A 25,474-nucleotide genomic window follows, 5' to 3' on the forward strand; every position below is an offset into this window, starting at 1 on the left:
GCAATTGAGTAAGGGATGCAACAATATACATCTTTGACTACATGTTTGAACTGTCTTAACATTTACATCTTCAAAATTTCCCCCCAACAAAGGCAATGAATTTCATCTTTGTGTCCAATAGGGCTTCTTTCAATTGTCATGTCAATCTATGCATTTGGCATGTTCGATAGACATGGTTGAAGAATGTGTTGAAGTATGCATAGAAAGATAGAGAAAAGTCAATTTTTGAATGACTTGGGATGATTATGAATGCAATGGGTGAGAATGAGGATACCACTTATAGGATATTGAATAATTTTTTTGTTGAATTCTCTGATGAGCAAAAATTCTTAGTATACTTTTGGGGGACATGATGCGAAGGGGATGACCATATACGTAAGATAATTCAATCTCTTATTTTGAACTATTGTTACATTGAAATTTATCTTCTCTTCACTACAATAACTTTGCATGAAATATTGTCCCTCGTTACACAAATAGAAAGGTGGGCCAAACTATTGAGAATCTTCCCACATGCAAACCAAGACACAAATGTTACCATCCAATCTTATCATTACACATTGAAGATGTAGTACCTTCAAGAGCATTAAAATAAATGTATGCATCAAATGGATCATCTATACTTCACCCTGGTTTATAGGATGGAACCATTCTATAAGCAAAAATAAAAGTTACAGGAATTTGGTTTCATCAGAAACTACAAGGCACAAAGTTTGCAGAAAGTATAGATAAGTCATAGGAAATTCCCAATGATGATTGCATTGCTGATGAAACTAGACCAAGATACTATTTTGTGAAGATCCATACTAGAAGTAATTATTATGTTGTCAGACCCTTCAGTGATTAGTTTTATATGTGCAATTGTCCTTGGGCCCTATAGGGTAACACATGTAAGCACATGTTGAAGGTCTCAACTATGATTACCCCTATGTTTACTGTTAAGTATACGTGTTCTTATAATTTACTCTTATGTGTAATCTGGCTTACACTTACGATTCATGCATTGATTGAATGCCTCTAACATAACTATTACAATGCAGTCAATTTATGCACATAAGATTATTCCACCAACTTACAAACACACAAGCCACCACCATAATTAATTGTGGAGAAAATTTCCCCTGGAACAATAAATAATTCTATTTAGACATTTGATGAGTGGAAAGAATCATGGCATTTCTAAAGGCTACAACACATATTATGCGATAGTCTAACAAACAAGCAAAAATATTCCATGAATGTGTGAACTAATTTTGGAATGATCTTGCCATGTCTGATGTTCTGCTATTAAATCTTACTTCGAACACTAATCCATCTACAAATAGCACAATATAGATTCGTCCATGGTTCAATCCAACCTCGCTACCAGTGCCCCAAAAGTGACAATGACAACATGCCGCTCAATATGACAATTTGAATCAAGATTATTCTTCATAGTCTTTCACGTTTCCCATTGAGGGACACAAGAGGGGGAGGACTAAGAATGACTCCTTGCATGTACCTAAAGTCAGCGATCAGCTTGTGTCTACTTCACTAAATATTGGTGAGCATGCATTGACATTTGGTTATGGGAAATACACACTACATCTCTTCAAGCTTCATAACATCTCATGTTTTTTTATATTGTCAATATAAAATTTCTCACAAATTAATGTATATAATTGGTAAGCAAGTCCGACATCTACGTCTACAAACTATCGACGTTGATTTTCATCTCATGATGCAAGTGGCGAAGACATTACAAAGAGTGGTGACAATATGAGATATTTAAAAAAATGTAGAATGATCATTAAATAATGTAAGATATTTTTTTTGTTTAATGGGATTTTTTTTCAAGAATTGAAGATTACAACATAGATATGAAACTTGAATAATTTCAGAAATATGAATATTGATTAAGAAAAGTGTTCAATAATTTTAAGATTTTAAAAATATTAATAATTAATATTCATTATTTAACTGATTTAAAAAACTTATGCTCATCTTCATTTTCACAATTCAAAGTAACAAATAATTGATTTTACTAACAAAATAAAACCTATACAAGGATTAAGGTTTAATATGGTTTACTATTAAATTAATCTACTTATTTATTTAAATATATATAATTTAATTTAAGTACATAAATTTTTATTTATTTCTCTAAAGTTACATTTAATTATTTGAACATTGATTTAACTTCTCTTCATAAATCAAAACTAGCACTTGCACCACTAAGAGGTGCAAGGAGAAGCCAATAGGTAAATAGAAGAAATACTTAAACTAATTTTATAATAAGTATACAAAAATAATTTTTTTATACATCTATCATTATATATCATAATTTACTACATTTTTTATAATGGTTTTCATACATTTTGGCTCCTTTGGATTATTATCATCTACTTTAGATCAATTAAGATTAGACGAAGATCTTGTCACCTTGAAATTATTTCTTGTATATCAAAGTTAATATTATTTTTTAGTTAAAGTCAAATGAATGATTGAAAAAAGATGTGTACATGAACCTTGTAGAATAAGAGAAGTGTTGACTAATAGTTCATATCAATTGTTAGTACTGAATAAGATAATTTTATAAATTATTAGGAAGAACAATGAAACAAAATAATGAAATGTTTATTGCCATAGTGTTGAGCATTGAATAAGTGCCCACAAACCAAATTAAATCCTTGGATTGGTCTTTCACATGCAAAATTATGTTCACATTTGCCTTGCAATTTAACCATAGCTTGTCAATGCTATCTTCTATCATGGAAAACAATATAATTAAGAGGTTTTTTCATACCTTGCAACAAGCTTGTATTATTTATTGAATTCAAAAAAATATTTGACAATTTTTTCTCCAAAATATAATTATTAATTAAGTGTTCCATCAAATTAATGAAATGTGTTAAAAAATTATCAAAGGTGCATTTAGAGGCATGCTATATCAATGGGCTTTTACTTTCCTTTAATCGATTTTTGAACTCTTAATGTTTTCATGTTTTATCCTAATGTAGTGTTCACTTTTGTGCAGAAGAGAATAATTTGGAAACGAATGAGTGTTTTTAATAAAGGAGCTAGAATAAGGAGGGAAGATGTGAAATGTTAGCCACTGCAAAAGAATTGGATGAAATTGAATTTTGATGGCACTTCAAAAGGAAATCCTGGAAGAGAAGGAGGAGTGTTTCACAATGCAGAAGGCATATCATGGTTTTATGTGCGAAAACCTATGGATGGAAATCAACATACTATGCTGAAGCATGGGCATTACTCAAAGGTATCTAGATTGCAGTAGAACTTGGATGGATTGGAAAAAAAATATTATAATTCAGGATGTTAGAATTCTGCGCGAAACTTTTGAAGAATGGAAATATAGTCACATCTACAGAGAAGGGAACAAATTAATAGATATTATGGCTAATATTGGTGTATACCTTTTACCTAATGAGAGCAAACTTTGGACCAAAAAAGGGCCCCAAGTTATGACTGATCTAGCTAATAATGAAATAGCTAAACCATTGCCACTGGTGAGTATGCCTAAAGCTTCTTTATCAATGCATAATCAAAAATTCTGATAATGCAGATATGTAATTCAAGAAGCTTATTAGCTTCATTCTTATTATATTATAATGAAAAATTAAAAAAAAAGATTAAAATTTCATGCAAGTGGCAATTATTTAATAAATTTGATTTTAGTAGTAGATAAATGAAATTACTGAATAAATTTATCAATTATCAATATTATAATACATTAATTTCAACATAAGAATGAACATTTGTAAATGAATTTCATAATTTATTATGGGTAAAATATATCATTCAAATAATTTCTACTATAATTTATAATATATCAAAACATACAAATTGGTGCTATAAGACTTCTATTGATTCATCCAATTAAAAAGGAGAAAAATAATTTGTACATATTATAAAATTAAAAATTTAACATCTATATTTTAGAACGTAATGCTTATAATAAAAGATCAAATAAAAAATTCCAGTTGGTCAACTATAGTTCATTTAATCACCATTAATTTGAGCAATCTAAAACATGATACAATAGGGGACCATACAATAATACTTAGCCTACTAATAAGTACTAATAAGTAATTCAATTTATAGTCCTAGAGTATCTCCATAATTTAATATTAAATATCATAGAAAAAACCAAATTAATTTTGTCATTGAAATCATCATTATATTTTCACCGTTCATCAAAACCACAAAATAGTCATCTCTATCATTAAAGAAAACTAGTTTTCCAAAATCTAAATCATGATCTTTTTGAGTCAAGGACACAAATGTATGTCACAAATACACCACTAGGTTAGCAAATATAAATATTACATAACTCAAAACACATTGTCTTTTATTAAACATTGAAATATTTATTTTTTGATGAATCGATCAATTATAACCAACACAAATTATCATCCAAACCTCTATAAATTGGCATGTATCCACTATAGACATCTTGTAACTTCACACACCTTGATCTTCAACACATTAGTTTTACTAATTCTTTCTTCTCACTAAACTTTTCAAGAACACTAGAAGAAATGAATAAATATGTTGACATCGATGAAAAACCCTTTCGAATATGTGGTGATAATCTCTAAAACACATTTGTTCACATTATTACAATAATATCTCTCTCAAATGGAAATATAAGATGTCAAAAAATAACAATGCACAAAGATCAAATCATAAGGACCAGCCAATCAAACAAAGATATTATCTTTCAGAGTCTCTATAGTAAATCTCTCCAGCTAAGGGAAATCTCTCATTTCATACTCTTATCTCCATCAAATAGCTCACTCAATACTATTTTAACATGAATTATGCCCCCCTTTGACATCAATGATAAAGGCACATAATTTTAAAACAATAATATCTCCCCACTTCTAAAAGAAAAAGCAAATAAATCACAAGACTAGCTACCCCACTTGAGTGGTATCCACCAAAAAAACTAATCTAAATGAAAAAAAATAACATTGGGGTTATGCATCTCTATCTTTTATTAGGCAACAATCATCTCTAGCTTTGAAACACACCTAAAGATTACTTCCTACAGTCATGTGGCCATCTGAAAGAACCCTTATTTAAGTATAATTGAAGTTAGGTACTTGAATTAACAAAAAAGAGTTTCTGGGTGAAATTTCTCCATTTTAATCTGTAATTTCAAAAACTGATAAATTATTTTCTTGATTTATTAAAATAAATATAGAACACAAATTTAATCTGCAAAAAGAGAAAAGAGAAAAATTTGAATGACTCGCGGTTTAAATTATTGGGTTCAATTAGACATAGCTATTAAAGGATGTTACACTCACACATGCATTTTCTTGACTTTCTACTTCATCTTTTAGGATTCATTATAAGGTCAACATGTAAAAAAAAAAGCTCAAAGTTTGTGGTATGTGCCAGGACTAGCACAGAGAAGATGTACAAAAACTCCTCCAAGCTTTGGATGGAGTTATAGGGGAGGTGGAGGCAAATTTTGAAAAACATTTTTTTGTCGTAAAGCATGATCTAAAATCCCAAGATACAGATGGCCTGAGTATATTATCTCACTTTAAACTAATAATTATTTCTTTAACATAATATCATGACATGTTTTTGACAAATAACCTAGTGTATTGTGATGTCCATTCAAAATTTCTCACCTTATTTTCTTCATATTCTTCATCATGTTTGCAGTTAATGCCCTAGTTAGAAATTGTTTCAAGGCATCAGTTGTCCTGATTGTAGACTATTAAGTTTACCTACATATGTATTTTCATGTTTAATAGAATATCAAATGAATAGTAACCTTCTTATAGAGATGGTATTTGTTCTTACTGAAACATATTGGCACTTGCATATAACCTATGCACAATCTAATTGTCATATAATTCGATATTTATAAATAAGATTCCTTTTTTTTTAAGTTCATTATGGAATACAATTAATTTTTTTTAGTGAATGTTTCTATATAGAATATTTATGAAGAAGAAAAAGTGTCACGTACTAGCTTCTACTTGACTTTATAATTATAGTTAATTGTATTTGTATTGATCATAATAAATTGTTAGTTAGGATTTTTTTTTTATTAAATACAAGTTTACATTTGAATATTGTGAGGTGGAACAAATATTGATCCCACAAATAAAAATTCTATAAAGTATTACTACAATTTTTTTAATGCATTATATAATAAAAATATGGAGAAATTGTTACGCATTTTTGATATTAGGTGACCTTAAAGTTGACTTATAAATTTAATGTTATGTGCTTGATAAAAAAAAAATATGATAGGTTTTTCATATTGTCATTAATGCTTGGTTTTTGTCAAGGTTCGGTAAAAAACATTTTTATTCATAGTCCTTTTAACACAAACACCATGATAACATACAATAGCACCATGAAATACAACAAGACTTATTATCTATATTTGCATTCAAAAATCATACTAAAACCTAGTTACTTTTGTCAATTTTCAAATAAATTCCGTTCTAAATTATACTCAAGTTTAGGACTATGTTTAGGTTTTTAATTATTGACATCGGTAGGTTGAGGATCATTCTTCATTTAGATAATAGTTATAATTAAAATTAGGGTTTGGATTAGAGTTAAGATGATGGTTACAATTTATGAATATGGTTAGGGTTTAGGGTATCCACTATGGTTAGGATTATGGTTTAAGGTATGGATATGATAAGGATTAAAATTATTATTATGGTTAGGGTTACAAGTATTAAATGGTCAGTATTGTGGTTTAGATTTGGGATTAGTGTTGGTATTGGGGTTTAGGGTTTTGTATTTGGAATAGGGTATAGGTTCCAAAGTATTGACATGGTTAATAGTATGATTATGATTTAAAAAAATTGACTTGAATCTAAGATCAAGATAAATATTTGAATTTATAAGTAATTTTAGAAAAAATTTCATTCAAAATGCAACGACAAAATTAAGACAAAATACGAACAAATAGAGAAGATTTACTAACATCTTTGCATGCCCCCTAAAATCAACACAATAATCAAAGCCATTTTTATATACCTTGATATGATCAACAATTTTGACAAAGTCATCTACATTGACCTCAAACTACCAGCCTTCCTAAAATGCAATCGTATAATAAAATTTTGAATCCATATCTAGAGGCACTGCATGGAGAAACTTATACTACCTTCATGGTAAATTAAAACACATACTATACCATTATTCCCTATTTTCATCTGTTCCATCCCTTCGACTTAGATCAAACAGAGAAAAGCATGTTGAAAAGTCTATAAAATTTGTACAATAACAATACAAACCCTAACCTGACTACTTGATAACAATATCCAATTATGGATGAAACTATATTGCATTTTTGATAAAACTGAAGCTTCTCAAAAATATTCAACACATATCATATAAATGTATCAGGTTAAATAATGAAAATATGGATGAAATTGTTATGTGTTTTCGATATCTCCTCCTTTTTTATCACTAAAAACTCATTGCCATGATTTATAGTGATACAACATCTTTATTTCTCATCACTGTAATGATTATATTTGTTTTTTGTTTGCTGATGACCACTATATGTTATGGTGATAGTCTTCCTTTATCACTCATTGTTATATTGTTTTTGCAGTCTCTTCACATAGCGATAAAAGGGATCACTATATGTCATAGCGATATACTTTCCTCATTGGTCATCGCTATGTCAAGATTAGGCCTTCTCCATACAACAATAGAAGAGTTTACTATATTATATAGTCATATAGTAGCCAAAATCTCTTTTGACCATACTGTGATTGCTAAAGTGTATGTTGACTTGGGAAGCCTAATCAATGTAGCTATATCGATATAAGAAACATCAAATGAAGAAATAACATTTCTATCAACTGAGGTTTTTGATGTGCCTGTATGAAATAAATCTCATTAATGGCTATGAAGATGTAATAAACTTCATATCATATGGTCATGACTTGTATTAAGCTTAAGGCATTTTAAGTTGCGATGATGCAAAGGATATCCATAATAGTCAAGGTCTAGGTTATAAGGACATCACATGTAGTCAAAGTTAAAATTGGATTACCATTGTGACATGGTGATGATTCATAATTGTGGCTTCATAGGGTTAAATGATGTGCTAAAGCATTAAATTGCGAGGTTAGGAGAAGGTAATAATTAACTTCAAATGGTTATCACAACATCTTAGATGGAAAAGCAATTCATATATTTTAAGTTGCAAAGGAGTGACAAAGAGCCAAGACAACTAAAGTTTAAGCCATCAAAACTTTAGATGAGATTAAAGCTTGAATGAAGAGATCACACTCTCACGTGTCAATGTGGTCAAAAAAGAAATAAAGTTGTGAAGTGGCAGCTAGTATGAATCATGACATCACAAGTGTCATGCCCATTTTTTTTTCTACCAAAAACTTATTTAAATTTATCAAATAACTATCAAGATTTAGATTCAATATTTAGATCCACAATAGGCATTTTGATAACATGATCTTGAGCATTAGCCACTTGTTTCTAATGAAATAACTCACAAATTTAACATCCAAAATAATTTCTCTTAACTAAAAATACCATAAATAACAATAGCTTTTAGAACAGATTTACAATATCTCAAATAACAATAGCATCATTTCTATAATCTTTATCACAACTTCTTCTCTCATACACAAGTTTAAATATATTATCAAAAACTTAAGATCTAAATTTTCATTCATATTCATTTGCAAGATTACAACAATAAATATCAAAACCATTCACAAAAGTGCCCTTTTCCACCCTACCATAATGGCATCATGAGGCTGCTTGTGCCCTAGCCATACCCCTAGGCAAGAGAACTCATTTCAACCAAGAGATCATGGATGCAATCCTAAGAGTTCTCTCTAAAACATTATGTAATAATTTTTCTACCAATATTTCATCTCAATAAGTAAGAACTACTCTAAATGCATATAAGTTACTTATCTTGTCAAGAGCTCTCCCTTTAGATGGATCTTCATCTTCAACCAAGAATCATTCCTCCTCTTCCTCCATCTCCTTCTTCCTCTCCATGTTTGTGTCATTCTCCCCTCCTCTTCTTCTCTCCTATTCTGCATATATCTTCCCCTTTTCATCTCCAACAATGGTGAAAACTCCCTCCTCCAAAGTCTTCCTCCCTTTTTAATGAAGGCACATGGCTCTCTTATCAATATGTCATAACCCATTGTTTGCCACTATTCATTTTCGTCACATTTGAAGTGGGGCCCTTTTGAGGTGTCATAATGTAATTTTTAACCATGATTTGACCCTCAAATAACCCCCAACCTTAGGTAGTATAAGTGGGTTAGGTTATTTTAACCCAGAATGCACTCTAGGATCCATTTTAACCCCTCTAAAGTCCAACTTTAGTTCATATCCGATTTTACAAAAAGTTTGCATTGAGGTCGACTTTGATTGTTGTACAAGAGTTGGCATAGTTTTTTCAAAGGTCTTCATAATCATCCAATTAGGCCTTCATAATCATCCGCTACAAAAATTCAAATTTAACATCAGTAACTCAAACATATAAATATAAGACTGTAAACATTAATACATATCCCTGAATTAACCATAGATCAACCCGTTAGATCAATATCATATTCTAGTATCATTTCTTTAGAATCATTTGCATATGAAATTCATTTACAAATGAGTATCATTCGTTCTACTTTAATTGCTCTAATTACAAACTTTTCAAGAATAATAACCACATTAATAATTCATAGCATATGTATCAAAACACCTTACACCTTACACATACATTAATCAAATTCATCAAGCATAAGTACTTACTCTCACTAATTATAGGATTCAAATCATAACATCTCTTAGAATAACATAACGAGTATCACTAGTATTATTCATTATGTTATCTATATTCTATTCATTTTTGTACTTCTTTATTTTGAATTAAATGATACATAATTTACTTCAAAACAATAATCACATAACCCAAGCTTGATTTCCATTTTCATAGTCACCTTATGTAGAATGTATTTACCACAACACAATATCTATTCAATTCAATTGGCCATAATTTCAATTACTAAAACTATCCAATTATCATGATGAGATAAGATGAATAATATAAGGTATTTATCCATAAGGTAACTCACATTAGCTAATCAAGATGTTAACATAAATTAGACAATACATCACAATGTGAATTAGTTCTAATGCTATTAGTCTGATAAACTATCTAAACTATCATATCATATGTAAAGAGGTCCGACCATTTCTATTTATAATTATTGTTAATTGTATGAACAAAATCCATAGTTGATCATAAGTTGAGTCTAACTTCTCACATTAATTAAATAAGTAGATTTCTACTATACAAAGTATCACATACACATTTGCACCTAATATTCAAATGGTTACAAATGATAAGTCAATCTTATTTAAACAATACTAATCATAGCAAGTCACATAAGGATTCTCCCTAATCATGTTATTGCATAAGTCATACAATGTTCTTCTAATGACAAAATTAATATTTACTACTAATCAAATTATATTGTAGACAAATTAACAGTCGTTCTAGTCCTTAATTGGATGGGACCTTACATTCCCCTCGACTAGTCTTTGACTTCATCCTGGAAGTCACTAGTGTTTTTTTTTCTTTTGTTTTTCTTTATCTATCAATTCCTACTCATGTAAGTGATCTTTCCAACATTTAGTAGTTTATAATTGTATGAGCATACATAAAACATGATATATTAAACAAAATTGAAACACTCAACTGGGGAAACAAGACTCAAACAAGTTACACTCAAGCACCAACAAGGCATACAACATATCATAACAACACATAAACTCTCTTCCAAGGCTTAACACAATGATTAACCATTGGAATCATGAAACAATGGGTGAAGGTGGGCTCTCCAAGGAGGAGAACCTCTCAACTTCAATGTTGAGCCCAACTAGGCCCTTCACGCAAGGCATCTCTTCCCTCCCAAGGGTGAGTGAAGCCTTCACACCCATTGACATCCTATACACTCATACACAAGCCACATCACTAGGATAAACACATCACAAGGTTCATGAATGGTCATAGAGGTAAAATGTTAATCTCATCTAGGTTTGAAGTGCACTGTACCATATAACTGTCTGAACCCACATACATATCCATAGTCCAAAATCAATAATCTGTGATCCAAGCCTCACTTGGTAGCTTGATGGTAAATAGACCCATCACACAAGAGGTCATCCATACGAAACCACGTGTCATATCCCTTGTTTATGTAAGGTGGTTAGCCTCCAAGGAATACACAACACACACATAGGAAGGTAGTGGATAATAGCTGCATAACAGCCTCACATACCCCCATCCTCAAGGGTTCCCTACGTTTGCTTCCTCGTATACACTCATCAAGTTCATCTCCATCATCCTTGATGAGGAATCACATTACAACACAAGACCAACATCACAAAAACCAAGGAAACTATTCTAGCCACAAATTTATTTTTTCCAATGAAAGAAGTTAAATCATATATTTCAACAATAATAAAACAAGAAAATTTCAATGTATTGCAACAATAAGCTAAGTAAAAAAAATGAAGATCAAGGTTGTGGCTAGACTATCAAAGACAAAGTAAATAAACTTGTTGGTCTACACAATAAAATAAATCATAAAGTGCACATTACATCACTATGTGACTATATCTAGCCACCTCACGAGGAAGGAGGAAACAACATCTAGCTAGCGCAGTAGCCCTTCATGTGGGTACTCTAGGTGCACTAACCACATGGCATGGGGTGTTCACCTCGGCAATACCTCGCATCGAGTGGTATGGACTAAACACGTCAACTCACCCAACATGATCGTACACCAAGTGGAGAACACCCACTCTGGTCGTATGTCGCATGGCAGTGTTCCTCATGGAGAAGGCATGTGTAGGACACACTCCACATAGCAATATCATGTAAGCTTCACCGTAGCCAGAGGTATACATGGCTAGGGTCCACCCATATGCACTTTTGCGTACACATGACCGAGCATCCATGGGTACCCCTCCACAAGAATGAAAGCATCTCCTATATGCTCTGCATCAAGTGGGAACTAAAACATACAAAACCAATAGCGCCTTCGCATAACTATATATGTGGCATCATGTTCTCGAGCTCGACTCGCTACCATCAGCAACATGGCATCATTACTCATTGCATCATGTCGAAACATGTGCAAAAATGGTATCTATCACAATATGGGAAATCCTCCTTCCACATGTTGGATCTCATAAGAGAATATACACAAATATGTCTAAGGAGTCTTATTCTGAGTATTGGTATTTTGTTTTCAACTATGGAAATTGGTAACAACATTATCCTTTGTAAACATCCTTAAAGGTGGTACTTAGTAGGGTTACAACCAAGCAATAACACATACAAGGTATGACTTCCACATACTTATGTACAAACATAATTTTTGAGAACATTTTTTTTCAATTTACATGGGCACACATGAAAATTGTTGGTTTTATACAACACTTCAACACAAATGGCAACACTGGTTTAATCACATGAATAAGGAAACACAAGATGACATGAGTCTTGGCTTCACATAGGTTACTAACATACATTAAAGGAATGTATGATATATTATACTGCTTCATGAACCCATACGCTTGCATCTACATAACCACATGTAATATTAGCATTAACCACAATGCTAATCTAATCCTCCTTGGATGGGGATATTAGACAATATCTACACATAAGATATTCCCACAACATCAAAATTTTGTTAATAAAAGAACATGTTAGATCATAATACACTACTACATGCTTACTTTTTACTTCATAATGGATCTTTTACCCATTTCATTATCCAAGCTACGAGTTTATTCCTTAATCCACAATAATCTCATAATGTCTAGTTTACCTTAAACATTCCCCACAAGCACTTCTCATTAACAATACAATTTATATCCAAATACATAAAGGTGTGATTTTTATTTTATTATTTTAAAGCATCTAATTAAATCATCTTCCCTTAATATGTTTAAACTCAAGAAAATGTGGATTATTTCAAATTCATATACAAAGTATGTTACTCCTTAAGAATATTTAGAGGTCTCTAGTCTTTCACGTAGGTTACCCTTCCCATTATGAGCAACTAGTTTAAGACAATAGTCCTTTACGTTCTAAAGTAAGTATCCTGAAGCTTTCTCTTTCAAATATAACATTGCAACTTACTACGATAATTTAAAAGTTACTTTTAACCAATCACTTGCAATAGTCACTTATAACTAAGGAAATCTTCATGATGCTATAAAACTTGATATCTAAACATTTATTTATATAAAATTATGTCAAATTAAATCACTACTATAATGCTATCATGGTCAAGCTAAAATAAAAATATTATCCATTAAATATATAACTTCAATTGTTTTAGATAACCTAAGATATGATCTCAAAACCCCTCAAAATAAAATTAGCTATAGTGGTCATCAATAAATAAGCTTTCTTAAAACATTATATGACATTAAATTTAAAAGCGTTCAATCCAAAGATAGAGTTTAAAGAATGACTTATTTAACAAAACATAATCATAAATAAAATGCCTCATGTAAAGTCTCATATTTAATAGATTGCAACCCAAATTAAAAAAAAACCCTCTAGCTTAAATTGTAACACAAAATCAGTTACTCTCTTACCTACCTCAAAACTAGCACAAGGTTAAAAGTAATCTCTTCACAAGTAAACATCATAAATCTTCTAAATGTATCAATCCTAATTCAATTATACTCCTTGAGATTATGTTTCTTTGTAAAAACATAAAAAGTTGAATTTTTTCTCATAGTTTAGACTTTTAGCATTTGAACTAGAGTTCTCATGATATCTACTAATTTTGATAATCTCATAGGTTAAATGTGAAATCTTATATTCAGTAGTTGCTTGAATATAATAGTGTTATTTTTAAACTACCCTTTTGTTGTATAAGATTATTCTTAAAACATTAATCCCAATATTTTATTTCAAAGAAAACAATTTAATAAAATTCACGCTTGACTAATTATACGACATTCAATATCTTAAAATTCAAACAAACTTGAACATCTAGCATCTTCACTTCCAACTACTACTTAATATAGGATTTTATTTATTTTTATCTAATTACCAATTTTATTTATTATTGAGTTTAATTTCACTTTTGAAAGTAAATTATAAACCAAAAGATAAAATGTCCTAAGCAAAATATTTGCATTCAACATAATATGAATTGTATTTCTTTAAAACCAATATGAGATACCATTAGGTATAAACTTATTGCCCCCCTCACTTTGTTTTACAACATAGCAATAAATTTTCATTTATAGATTTTAGACTAACTTTAATAAAGTGAAATAATATATATATATATATATATATATAAATTTTTATCCCCAATGTTATTTTCATTTTAATGACTTAATATCTAAATGGATTAATGAATTCCATTACATTATCGAATATAAACTATTAATTATTTCCTTAACATCATAATGAATCTTTTAAAACAACATTATCACTTCTATTAATTAAATGGACACAAATATTTAATCTAACAATCCTCTTTTTTAAGCTCACTCTTAAATTTAAGAAATACTAAAGATAGTAATGAAATATTCTAATTAATTACTCTATTTAATTTATTAATTAATATTATAATAATACTAAATTTAAAATATAATTTCTAAAATGTTGTTTAGAAACAAAACTTGCATTTATTAAATTTAAAGCACTTTATAAATTCTACTGTTTACTAAGAGAGAAATAATGTTTCCCTCATAGTAAGTAAATAAATTCACTTTAGATCATTTAAATATTGAACTTAGAAAGAAATCTATTTAGATTAAAAGCTCACTACTTCACTAACTTGCTAATATTGAAATTAGAAAGAAATATTTTATTTATTTATTTAAAGCCCACTTCAACATTTAAAATGAAAATACTTTCTTTTTATTTTAAATTTGAAGTTTAAATTCACTTTCCAATAGAAAATTAAAAGTCAACAAAGAAATAAATAAAACAATCACAACCCTAATTAGGGTTCTCCAAAAAAAGTTTATAGAAAGAAAACTAAATCTACTCTTTCATTATTTTCATTTCAATCTTGTTTCTTTTGTTTTTCTCATATTTTCCTTTCATATTCTAATCCTAATGCATGTTGTTCTTATTCATTGTTGTTTCTTGCTCTTATTTGTTTGTGTTGCAGGTTTGGATTCAAGAGCTCAATGAAAGAGATTTAGCATTCTTTTCATCTCTATTTCTCAAAATTTTGTCCAAACCTTCATTCCTAACCCTAATTCAAAATTAAGTTTAGGACATATATATTTTTTGTTTGTTTCTCCAATTCATGCTTGTTATTCTAGATTTTTTTGCAGGTTGGAAATGAAGCTTTGATGAAGGATTCATGGTGTGTGTATATGCTTGATGCATATTTACTCATGTTGGCTATGTATATATGCATAAAGCATATACATCCATTAGGGTTGCAGATCTGAGCAGAGAGCCATGCTTATCCATTTTGTGGCATTGTAATACTCATATTTTCATTTTGCAAGTTTGCAAATTTTGTTTGTATGCCCTCTACTATGGACGTTTATTACTGAACTTTATTCATATTAATCATTCTCTATTTTCTCTAATCTAGGCATATGATTACATGAAGAATCAATCTCTGTTTTCTTTAAAAAAAAAAAAAAAACAATACCAATGATATTTACAATCAAAGTATACTAATACACTAATAATTTTATTACATGTGTTGAAATATTTTAAGAATAACTCGGATCTTCAATACTCTTTTATATCATTTACTTACATACCTTTCCATTTTATTACTACTATGTTGATAACTAATGGTTTTTTTTTTTTTTTTTTTTTTTTGTCGATAACATTAGGTTTCTATAACCACACCTCCAAAGTCATATATAGAAATGGGCACAATGCATAGATATTATCAAGGAGATAATTACTTAATCCACAAAATCCCTAATTCAGTCCCATAAAGTATCCATGAGTAGGGGCATGGTCTCCCATAGAGTAGACCCACTTGGGTGCATCGAGCAATGCACCAAGTGGTGAGAGCATGTCTGCACACAAGGAGAGGAATGGGAGTAATGAATGAGGTAGGTGCGATCATACACAAAAAAATAATTATTTAAAGATTTCAAACAAATCTACATTCACCCCAAGAATAGACTCCATGCAGGACAAAGAACAATGACTTTCCTCTGACATGAATACAGAGAGTTGGTAGCATATGGGAAGGATAAAGAGTTAAGCGCGCTTAGGCTGGAGTAGTGCTAGGATGGGTGACCTCTTGGGAAGTCCTGGTGCTTCACCCCTGTGAGCATCACCTAGATCCAATGAGTGCTAAGTGTTCCATTTATTCTCATGAGAGATGGATTCATGTTGAATCACTACTCATGGAACATGAGTCAATGAGTTTGACTCAAAATCACATAGTTAAATCCTGATAGCAATATCACAGGATAAAGAGTTTTTATGGAGATGGGGACCACTCCCAAAGGGCTCATGAAAATTGATGGTGACATACCATTTATTATGTCTCTAGCCTGTTGTTTATTTTACTATTTTTTTTTGAATCACCCAATAATATATTTTATATTTATAGGCTCCTATTGTCAATGGACTTAATGGGTCAAAATGCTTGGAATATGCTTCTTATTATTTTATTACTCTATAGTTGGGAGTGGGATATTTTCCACTTCCCATACAAATTCCAGAGAGTTAATACTCTCTTCGAGCCTTTAGTTTTCATCTTGCCATTGTGTTTCCTTTTAGATTTTTTTTTCTCTAGTATTTGTTTGATTTATTTTCTCCATCAACTATGATGTTGTGAATGGTATTAATAGGAGGGTATTTTAATGTTTCAAAGCAATATCTAAATCAACAAATCCATTAGGAATCTCTTAACCTATAAAATGCAATTAAAACATGATCAAACATGAACCTAATAAACTGGCTTTTATCTATAATAATGGAATTTTAATAGACTTTTCTTATTGCACTAAGTCATGAAGAAATTTCCTTATATTTTCCCATGTCTATAATGGTCCCAAACAATGTCCCAATGTTGCAACCATGCTTTGATACCAAAATGTCATGCCCATTTTTTTTCTACCAAAAACTTATTTAAATTTATCAAATAACTATCAAGATTTAGATTCAATATTTAGATCCACAATAGGCTTTTTGATAACATGATCTTGAGCATTAGCCACTTGTTTCTAATGAAATAACTCACAAATTTAACATCCAAAATAATTTCTTTTAACTAACAATACCATAAATAACAATAGCTTTTAGAATAGTTTTACAATATCTCAAATAACAATAGCATCATTTCTATAATCTTTATCACAACTTCTTCTCTCATACACAAGTTTAAATATATTATCAAAAAATTAAGATCTAAATTTTCATTCATATTCATTTGCAATATTACAAAAATAATTATCAATACCATTCACACAAGTGCCCTTTCCACCCTACCATAATGGCATCATGAGGCTGCTTGTGCCCTAGCATTACCCCTGGGCAAGAGAACTCATTTCAACCAAGAGATCATGGATGCAATCCTAAGAGTTCTCTCTAAAACATTATGTAATAATTTTTCTAACAATATTTCATCTCAATAAGTAAGAACTACTCTAAATGCATATAAGTTACTTATCTTTTCAAGAGCTCTCCCTTTAGATGGATCTTCATCTTCAACCAAGAATCATTCCAACTCTTCCTCCATCTCCTTCTTCCTCTCCATATTTGTGTCATCCTCCAGTCCTCTTCTTCTCTCCTATTCTGCATATATCTTCCCCTTTTCATCTCCAAAAATGGTGAAACGTCCCTCCTCCAAAGTCTTCCTCCCTTTTTAATGAAGGCACATGGCTCTCTTATCAATGTGTCATAACCCATTATTTCCCACTATTCATTTTCGTCACATTTGAAGCAAGGCCCTTTTGAGGTGTCATAATGTAAGTTTTAACCATGATTTGACCCTCAACTTACCCCAAACCTTAGGTAGTATAAGTGGGTTAGGTTATTTTAACCCAAAATGCACTCTAGGATCCATTTTAACCCCTCTAAAGTCCAACTTTAGTTCATATCCGATTTTACAAAAAGTTTGCATTGAGGTCGACTTTGATTGTTGTACAAGAGTTAGCATAGTTTTCACGAAGGTCTTCATAATCATCTAATTAGGCCTTCATAATCATTCATTGCAAAAATTCAAATTTAACATCAGTAACTCAAACATATAAATATAAGACTGTAAACATTAATACATATCCCTGAATTAACCATAGATCAACCCATTAGATCAATATCATATTCCAACATCATTTCTTCAGAATCATTTGCATATGAAATTCATTTAAAAATGAGTATCATTCATTCTACTTTAATTGCTCTAATTACAAACTTTTCAAGAATAATAACCACATTAATAATTCATAGCATATGTATCAAAACACCTTACACCTTACACATACATTACTCAAATTCATCAAGCATAAGTACTTACTCTCACTAATTATAGGATTCAAATCATAACATCTCTTAGAATAACATAATGAGTATCACTAGTATTCATTGTGTTATCTATATTCTATTCATTTTCATACTTCTTTATTTTGAATTAAATGATACATAATTTACTTCAAAACAATAATCACATAACCCAAACATGATTTCCATTTTCATAGTCACCTTATGTAGAATGTATTTACCACAACACAATATCTATTCAATTCAATTAGCCATAATTTTAATTACTAAAACTATCTAATTATCATGATGAGATGAGATAAATAATATAAGGTATTTATCCATAAGGTAACTCACATTAGCTAATCAAGATGTTAACATAAATTAGACAATCCATCATAGTGTGAATTAGTTATAATGCTACTAGTCTGATAAACTATCTAAACTATTGTATCATATGTAAAGAGGTCCGACCATTTCTATTTATAATTATTGTCAATTGTATGAACAAAATCCATAGTTGATCATAAGTTGAGTCTAACTTTGCACATTAATTAAATAAGTAGAATTCTACTATACAAAGTATCACATACACATTTGCACCTAATATTTAGATGGTTACAAATGATAAGTCAATCTTATTTAAACAATACTAATCATAGCAAGTCACATAAGAATTCTCCCTAATCATGTTATTGCATAAGTTGTATGATGTTCTTCTAATGAAAAAATTAATATTTACTACTAATCAAATTATATTGTAGACAAATTAACAATCGTTCTAGTCCTTACTTGGATGAGACCTTACAACAAGGTTGGCCTAATAGTTAGAAAAAAGGGTAATGAAGCCATGAAACATTAAAGATAGCCCATTTTGCATAGTCATTTTGCATAGTCACAACTGGAAGTAAATAAGAATGATAAATCGTTGTGAAGTAGAGATAGAAGGAAATCACCACTTTGTAACTTTTAGTTTTAAATCATAAAACAATTTGAAAATGAACATGCTTAAGTTGGAAAAAGAGATGTGAGATGTACAAATAGTGAAAAAGTTGCTCGCTTTTCAAGGACTGATAGGATTTTTGACATGCCCCATTTAATGTCATTAATGCCATGCTCTCCTTTTCAAAATGGATAAATTCTAAGAATAACGAGGATTTCCACTACTAGTTTCATAAGTGTTTGAAAATTTGAGAGCAAAGTTTGAGTTATAGAGTAAATTTGAGTGAATTTATGGTATAACAAAGTTCAAGGTTATTGAGATAATTTTTAAGCGATGGCATAGAAGGAAAGGGAATTAATTGCATAGGCTCAAATCGAAGAGTCTACTTACAAAACAAAATGCCTTAGCTCTTTCATGGATGAATGGATGCAAATTCTACCTGGTTCTTCTAATCTCTACTTTGCAAATGATCATGCATTCAAATATCCTTATGTATTTTGTAGAGATGTAGAAGTTCTTGATAGAAATGGGAGTGAATTATTTTAGTTTTTCTACAAGCACAAAACATAGAAGGTTCCAATTTCAAACCCTTAGATTAGAAACTTAGGAAAACTAATCATGCTTGAGGTCTTTGTGCATGTTGACCTAGTTCAAGCATTGATAAAATCTTACAATCAAGTTAGCAAGTCCTTTCATAGGAAATATAGAAGCATATTCTTGGCACTGGATAAGGAGACATTTGTAGAAGCCTTTGATTTGGGACGATAAATGTCACTACAAATCAACATGGAAAAATTGAATGAAAATTTCAAAAATCAAAAGAGCTTCTACATGGATAGAGAAATGACAAGGTATATCCCTATGTCAAGAAAAGAGAAGGGATAAATTCCAAAGCAGGAGGTGGAAGACTTCATGCCTCTAGAATTCTTTTAGACATATATGCAGAATACTATTTTTGGTCTGAAGAAAGCCGTGGGTTTAGATGGAACCATGAATGCTCTTGGTGGGCATTACATCATGACTTTGAATATTCAAGATCCCAATAAAAATGTGGGATATTATTTTTATGAGTACATCATCGCCAAGATTCATGATGAAATTATTGCTGCATAGGAGGGAAGATTGGAGAATTTAAGGCTCTATCATTACTCCTTGCTCATGCATCTCATCCTGTTCAGAGTAGATTTCTTTGATTAGAGCTTCTTTGAGTGTACAGAGGAATGAGGAGAGAGAGTACCTATGCAAAGATAGACAAGGGTATGGAAAATATCCTACCCATAGTCTAATCCTATTTCTTTTTAAAATGACTTTATACACCCTGTGTTAAAAATGATAGGAGTTGTTAATGAAAGAATACCACATAATGTGAAGAAGATAGTTAAGCCTAATTTATGCTATGATGGGGGAAAACAAATAGGACATAATTGGGGTAGTGTTTTTATTTTTGAAGACTATACTATTATTAGGGGTTTTGGATGCTCTCAGTGCCCCCATCTTATTCCAAAGTTTGTGCCAGAGAGGTTAGAAATTATAGAGATATTCTAGCAATTAATTTCATTCAACAAAGAATACTCAGGTTAAAATGTCAAGAAGGACACTTTCCTATATAGGTGTAATAAATTAGGAGATTTTGAGATAAGGAAGAATGCAATTGAGGAAACTAATGCTTTCCTTAGAGAATACAAATTCCCATTGGCCCCTACTAGAATCTATGATCCGTACAATGTATTCAAGAATGCCTTAAAGAACATGATGACATATACTTTACCTTCGACAAAATGTATATGGGAGGAGAATGTCCTTTATGAAAATGTGCGTAGAGAAAGGATGATAAAATTTAGGGATGTAGTAAGTTTTGAGAAAGAGATGAAGAAGTTTGATCCAAATTTGAAGGGATTTTATCTTGAGATGGAATACTAGGCCAAATTGGATAAATGCATTGAGAATTTTGATGAAATCTCATCTCAAGTGGAAGAAGAGATTAGAAAGAGAGTGGATCTTGAGTCCTCTAATTAGGACATTGTGGTAGATGTCAGTGATGATGAAGAAGACCAAGTAGAAAGTTTCGACTAGGCTCAATAGAGGAACAAGAAACAAAAAATGGTGGAGATTCCACAAAAGGTTATACAAAAAGCCTTGCAAATCCTTTCAAGAGGCAATTAGTATTTTGATACTGTAAGAAGAAATTTTTTGATCACCCAAGACATTAATAATGAGAAAAGTGCCAAAAAGCTAGAGCTTCAAGCTCAAATGCTTGATGATAGGATTATTGAGGCCAATGAATTCATGAGTGATGATAATTTTATCAAAATAGAGGAATTCAAGAGCTTTCTGTTCAAGTTGAAGCGAAATGAATTATCCATACAAATGAAACTAGGTGACTCAGATGAAGTAGTTGCTGAGATTGTTCAAAAATTACAAGAGTATGACCCTGCTAGTGAAACCCTCACTGCGGAAGAGGCCAGAGAACTTGTAATGAACCCATTTTGGGGGTCATTTGATTTTATGACTTCTTCTTTTTATTTATACCTTTTGCCATATTTTTTTTGATATGTAGATTATATGTATGCAGTTGTCTCCAACATTGCTTGTATCCATTCCAATTATATTCAACGGTAGCTGACGATTCTCAAGGCATCTTACTGATTTATATCTATGCTACTGTCCAAAGAATTCCAGTCATGTTCTGCAACCCGTATGTGCCATATATAACCTCAAATGATTGCTGAATCTATTTCTTTTAATCCTCCTATGCGACATATATTTTGTCACTCTTCTTATGCCCTTATTCTTTGCTATGCCTGTCTACATATCTCGAATTATTTGAAACGTTGTGTTGATCTTTCTCCAATTATGTGCAACATTCTCTTTGCAAATATGTCTCACCATATTCATATATTATTGTGTAAATAGAAGCCTCACTTTGATATAGTTATTTTGTATTTGAATATATATATCTCTAATCTTTGGACTTTTCCCTACCTAGATGATTTAGTGCAATATTTTCACCCTTTATTTGTATGGGTGTTTTTACTCGCAAGAGACACGTCTCCTCTTCAATGGTTCATGCCCATTTGTAAGAGAATGGGTGAATGTATATATATTTTTAATCATATCTCTTCGACACCTGCATTTTTTTAAATTTAAATGGTGGATAATAACACTCTTGTAAGTGGGCATGAGTTTCTCATATATACACTTTTTAATTAATTAATTTATCATATTATTTTATTTGTCATATTGATTATGTAATTCTATTATAGAAATGGGAACATTACAGTCATTAGATTGTAATCACATATAATATTTGAATTTATTTATAATATACTACAAATTAATTATAATGATTATAATTATTATTTTTTGATACTTAATATAATTATATTTAATATTTAGGTTATATTTTCAATCACACTTAATAAAAAATAAATGGTAACATTATATTTGCTTATATTATACTAATTAATATTTATATCTTTCAAAATATAATAATTTGGGTAATAATATTCTTTAAGATAATATTATTAGTTATTTTAACATCATCAATATAATTATAATTTTATTTATTTATAATAATATCACAAAATATTTATATTATAATATATATATTAATTTAATAATATATCAACTATATTATTAGATTATAATACTTATTAATATAGTGCATTGATATATTAAATTAGATTATTATTATTATAACACAATATGATATTATTATATAATTAGAATGTAATATCATTTTATAAAAATATTATTATTTTAATATCATTATTAATATTACTTTATATAAAACATTTATTTATTATTTAAATTATATAGTAATATGGGGACATCACAGAACTGGTAAAGAGGGGTGGGATGATGGTTTTCCCAAGATGGGATATTAGTTCTTCATTTTATTAGATCAAATGAGAAGACAAGAAAGGAGAATATCTTTTTAGGATGAAAATTAGATGGGAGAGTTGAGAGGCTCGGGGTATAACATTGATGCCTAAACTATGGCAATATGGCATTTAGCTCTAGAGAAATAGAAGCCTACTCTCATGGAAAGTAAAGAGTCTCCTAGGGGGAATGTTATATTTTGGAATGTGCACTTACTTCTAGTAACTATATTTATGGATTGCAAAATTCAGTAGTAATGATGGGAAAAATAGGATTGATGTACTGGAGGAACAACTAGAAGGAGCTTATGAATGGTACATTAAAACTAGGAAGCATTATGAAGAGGAAATGAAAAAGACATATGTCTTAGAATGGAGAAACCTCCTGTTGGAAAATGAAATAGTTGTTTTAAAGAGCACTACCAGATCCACTACTCAAATTCAAGACTAGGGTATACAAACAAAAGGATATGCACCTAAAGTAGAAGAGGTCATAGGCCAAGCTATGGCAGTTGATGAAGAAGAATTGGAGTCTAGCAATGATATTAAAATTAGAACTATAAAGAACTTCCTTATTCACAAGATAAATGCATTAAAACTTGTTTCACAAAATGTGCATTGTAATTATCTTGTTTTGCAGGAGGCTGAATACAAATGTTCTGAGGCAACTGCTCTATTGTCTCCCCTTTTTACTACATGGGGTCCTTACACCCAATTTTTTGATAATATTCTACCTATAATGACACAAAAAAAAAGATTTTCCAAAGGTAACGATTATCAATGTCAGAAAAATGATAAATAAGGTAAAAAATTTGAATGGTTACTTTGCTAGAAAGTTGCAATTTATTTAGAATAAAATGAAAGCAATTGCCACAGGAACACCTTATTTTGTGCCCACCATTTTGGACAATGATATAGGAGTTAAGGATTGGATGGAATGGTCATCTTCTTTTGACAATATTTTGAATCATCCTAGATTTATGGCATATTGCAATGATGAGGCAAGTGTGGTGGTCATATATGATTTGATAGATATGCTATACTAGTTAGAAGTTGAGATGTCAAAGATAATTGTAGAGGCTAAGGCTATAAAAGATGCAAAGTGGAACAAACACCTTGAAGAATTAAATGGAGTTAGGTATGCCACCTGGCCTGATGTGGACATTGATATTGCTATATGGGAAGTTATAGAAGATATAAAGGCCCTATAATTTAGGGAAAGTGATTAGGTGGTTCAAAGATGTAGTTAAAGGTAGAAGAGACAAAAAAGATAAAGAAAAGGAAAGGAAAGTGATAGGCTATTTGAGTACAAAAAAATTCAAGCTAAAGATACTTGAAGAAAGTGCTACCTATGCAACTACATTCTAATTTTGATCAAAATACAAAGAATATTTGAAAAGTAAGTATATAATTTATCTTTTTATTTTCTTTCCAGTAGATTTTTAACATATGTCCTCCTATCTGAAGCTTGTTGCAATCCTTCTATAAAAAGTATTTCCAAGATGTGGAGTGGTGGTCTGAATTTTGTAGAATTTTAGTGCTTATGTTATTTACAGTCAGTCCAGTTTTTGTGTCAATTGTATGATGTATTCAGTTTTGCAAATCTAAGAATACAATGAATCTTGAATGATAGGTTTTGTCATGTCTTGAGTTTTTTTTTGAGTTTCATACTGGTAATGTATTGTTTTCAAGGAGAATTAATACAAAGGAAAGTTTTGCATATTTGTGTCTTTGATTTTTGTCTCCATTTTCATGTATCTGTTATTTTGAGATTGAAAAGAGAAAAGTTCTTTCAATTTAATGAAGCTTGGATGGGTTGTGTGTATTTTTATTGATTTATTTTAATTAAAAGAGTTAAGTAAATGCTTTCATGAATTTATAGGGTTTCTAGGTATATGGGAGGGATATCAAAAGAATGAAATTAAGGGTTAACAACTAATAAGTTTAATTGTAAGCCAATTGAATAGGTCTAAGGTTATTGGTTTGACTTTGTATAGTAATGGACAAGGCACTAGTCATTAATTTAGATGCAAATTGATGTAATCATGTGGTTGCACAATACACATATAAAATCAAAATCAAATTTCCATTTTTGCAATGAAGAACTAAACTACTAGTCATTATTTATTGGTAATAGCTTTCCTTTGAGTTATA

Source organism: Cupressus sempervirens, chromosome 8, assembly GCF_028749045.1.
Source record: "Cupressus sempervirens isolate cs-2001-9-10 chromosome 8, ASM2874904v1, whole genome shotgun sequence".
NCBI lineage: Eukaryota > Viridiplantae > Streptophyta > Pinopsida > Cupressales > Cupressaceae > Cupressus > Cupressus sempervirens.